Source organism: Euprymna scolopes, chromosome 46 (genome assembly GCF_053919585.1).
Source record: "Euprymna scolopes isolate OS-2025 chromosome 46, ASM5391958v1, whole genome shotgun sequence".
Lineage (NCBI taxonomy): Eukaryota > Metazoa > Mollusca > Cephalopoda > Sepiida > Sepiolidae > Euprymna > Euprymna scolopes.
The window spans coordinates 197895351-197899210 of NC_136527.1; the positions used below are offsets into that span (position 1 = coordinate 197895351).

At 37.4% G+C, this 3860-nt stretch overlaps 1 pseudogene; it reads left to right on the plus strand.

Annotated features, from left to right (window-relative positions):
• Positions 1 to 368: 368 nt before the first annotated feature.
• LOC145271911 (U2 spliceosomal RNA) lies at positions 369 to 579 on the plus strand (annotated as a pseudogene).
• The last annotated feature ends 3281 nt before the right edge of the window (positions 580 to 3860 follow it).

The following is a 3860-nucleotide window of genomic DNA, read 5'->3' on the forward strand; positions in this document are numbered from 1 at the left end:
TTTATAATTTGTGCATTTATTTGGTGTCTCTTTACAATATAGCCTGCTGTCCCAAGGGTTATCAGACCATAAAATATTTGAAGCCAAATCTTGCAGAAAAAAAGGGCCTAATTAATAATTGTAGCCAAATTTTCAAACAAAAAAATCAAACAGAACATTTAATTTTAAAATATGAAGATAAAAATGGAACAGAAGTCGTTTGACATCGGTTGAAAGAATGCAATTTGATTGGATGGCGAAATATTGACGTCATTACTATCTATATATTAATACGATATAACGTGTGTGTTCTTTTGTGTGTCACGTCACGCTTACATCCGAGAAAAAAAATTGGTGTCGCTGTTGAGGCAAATCTAATAAAAATGATTTGTTCTTCTTGGCTTTTTGGCCAAGATCAAAGTGTAGTATCTGTTCTTCAGATGCTAGATTTCAATTTCTTCTCTCTCAGTGGAGGATACATCCTTTTACGACTAAGACAGGTTTTTCCTTTTCTCCACATTAAAAAACGATCCTGGTGTCTAAATTTGTCCTGTGACGAGGCATTGTACCTATTTACTATGCCTCCCCATGGGACAGAGTTAGACAGCAGGGTCGTTTTTTAACGTGGAGAAAAGGTACAAAAATAAAAATTGTCTTAGTCCTGAAGGACTGCTCCTCCACCGAAAGAGAACAAGAAATGGAAGTGCAGCATCTGAAGAACATACACTACACTTTGATCTTGACCAAAAGGCCACATTTTTAGGTACTATATTTAATGTAACAAAGTTTTTATATTACAAAAGTAATTTCTGATTTAATTACAAAATGCACCAGAAATTCCCCTTCTGATTAATTATAAAATGCACTGGAAATGTCTCTTCTGATTATTTTTTTTTTGTTTACTTGCCCCCCATCCCCATCCCACAAGGGCAGAGTTGGACATGAGGCCAGTTAAAAATGGGGGTAGGCAACCAGCTTCCCAAAAGGGGCACTCTGGTCAGCAACAAAAATAAAAATTGTATCAGTAATGAAGGATTTCTCTCGATTGACCATGATCAAAAAAGGGGGGGGGGTTAAGTCACTGAAATGCTGAAACTGGTACTACACTCCGAAATTCATGTTGAAGCAATGGTTGCCTAATCACTAATGATGTTAATGTCCTTATGTATTCATTTCGAAAAGCTGCTGAAACAGTTTATGATTTAAACATTACTTTATTTCAAGTATATTTTAAACAGTGAGGTGAGGGATATGAAGTCAGTCCCGGAAATGACTTAAACCGTCTATGATTTAAACATTACTATATTTCATGTATATTTTTCACAATAGTGTCGGGATATGAAATCAGTTCCAGAAATGACTGAAACGGTTTACGCATTAAATATTACTTTATTTGATGTATATTTATAACAGTGGGGTGGGCGATATGAAGTCAGTCCCAGAACTGGCTGAAGCAGTTTACTCTTTAGACATTACATTATCTTATGTATATATTTTAGCAGTGGGTTGGGGATATAAAGTCAGTCCCAGAAATGGCTGAAATAGTTTACGATTTAAACGTTACTTTATTTCATTTTTATTTTTAATAGTGGGGTGGCGGACATGAAGTCAGTCCCGGGTTTGAATGAGATAAGTGCAAATATATACTAGCAGAAAGCGTCGCCCAGTGTTGAAAGAGATAGGTGGAAAACATATAGTAGCAGAATACCCAGTGTCGCCCGGGATCGAATGAGACAGGTGAAAGATATATACTAGCAGAATATGTGGTGTCACCCGGAATTGGATAAAATAGGTGGAACATATATACTATGAGAAAACCCGGAATTTATTGATATGTTTGTAATGAAATAATCAGCCCAGGCAATATATCAAAGTTATTATTTAAGTAAGGGGAAGCGACATCGTGGGTTAAAGTTATGAAAATTATTGTTGAAATTAGTAACATATCTAAGAAGCATGAAAAATGATGAAATGTGAGTTACTTGATTGGTGTGTTTGAAATGAAATAATAAGCCCAGACAATATATCAAAGTTCTTATATTAGTAGGAGGGGGGCATAATGTGGGTTTTTAATTATAAACATGATTGACGAAATTCGTAACATATTCAAGAATTATGAAAAATGATGAAATGTGAGTTAATTGATTGGTGTGTTTGTAATGAAATAATCAGCCCAGGCAATATATCAAAGCTATTATGTTAGTAAGGGGAAGGCTGTAACGTGTGTTAAACTAATGAAAAATTATTATCGAAATTAGTAACATATCCAAGAATTATGAAAAATGATGAAATGTGGAAGAATTCAGAAAATTCCTTTCATAATCTTTTAGATGCAAATAATTACCCGTCACGTGAAAGAGTCGGCATTTTTTCACGATAATGACCACAAAACGGGTGTTGAACATTTTTTTTTAAATTGAAAATTAAGTTTGTAATCAATGAGATTAATCAGAAACACACTTTAAAAAAAGTGAATTCAGGTGAAAAGTCATCCCCCTCTCATTACAGACCAATAAGTCTCCTGTGTGTCATGAGTAAGTTGTTGGAATCCATATTAAATAAAGAAGTAGTCAACCACCTCAACAGAAACAACCTTCTTAGTGACATGCAATATGGTTTCCATTTTGCAAGATCTACAGCAGATGTGCTAACGGTTATATCACACATGATTAGTGACTCTCTTGACAAAGGCTTCCTTTCTAGGGCAATTGCTCTTGACATATCAAAGGCCTTGAATAAGGTATGGCGTAAGGGCGTACTTCACAAGATTTCCAGCTACTGTATAACTGGAAATGTTTTCTCAATCATTAAATCATTTCTCTCTGATAGGTTCATAAGGTTGATGAGAAGAAATCAGAGGCCCAAATTATTAATGTTGGAGCCCCCCAGGGGTCAATCCTGGGCCCAACTGTCTTCCTGATCTACATCAATGATCTCCCAAAACACATACTTAAATCATTCGTTGACATCTATGCTGATGACACGACCATCTATGGCAACACATCAAAGGCTGTAAATGACAAAGTTCTCTCTAATTCTCTCTCCTCTGATCTCGAGCGTGTGGTACAATGGGGGAAGAGGTGCCTGGTCACTTTTAATTCATCCAAAACCAAGCTTCTATCTTTACATCATCAACGCTCTTATCTCCATCTGGCATCAGTTGAAATGGATGGCTCTCGTCTTGCGGAGGCTCCATGTTTTGACAAGCTTCTGGGTTTGACCTTTACTCCTGATCTAAAATGGAACACATACATCAAATCTGTTGCCAGGGGCGCTGGGAAAATGGTGGGATCCTTCTACCGCTCCAGAAGATATCTCACGACTGATACAATTCTCTATACGTATAAAAGCCAAGTACGTCCAAGAATGAAATACTGTTGCCATATCTGGGCTGGAGCTGCTAAAAACAGCCTATCCTGCCTTGACAGAGTACAAAATAGACTTCGTGGTTTGGTGGAGGATGCCCTTTTCTCTTCCCTGCAGCCTCTCTCCCACAGAAGAGACGTTGGGAGCCTACCGTAGTTTTATCGTTATTTCCATGGCAAGTGCTCGTCTGAGCTCCAATCTCTCGCTCCCCTCGCCAATCTTTCAGGAGAAACACCCCTCTGGCTGAAACTACTGTCAATAATTTTCCCCACTCTTTATCTGTGCCTAAATCCAAACGAAGATTCCATGAGCAGAGCTTCTTTCTTAGAACGGCACGATTGTGGAACTCTCTTCCGTTCACCTGTTTCCCACCTGACTACAACTTGGCTGTCTTCAAATCCAACATAAACAAATTCCTGACAAACCGCCCCCTTATGTAAGACACTATATCAAATCTCCAATACTAATGATTACTACAATACTATCTCATTGATTACTGTACATGCAATAACCCT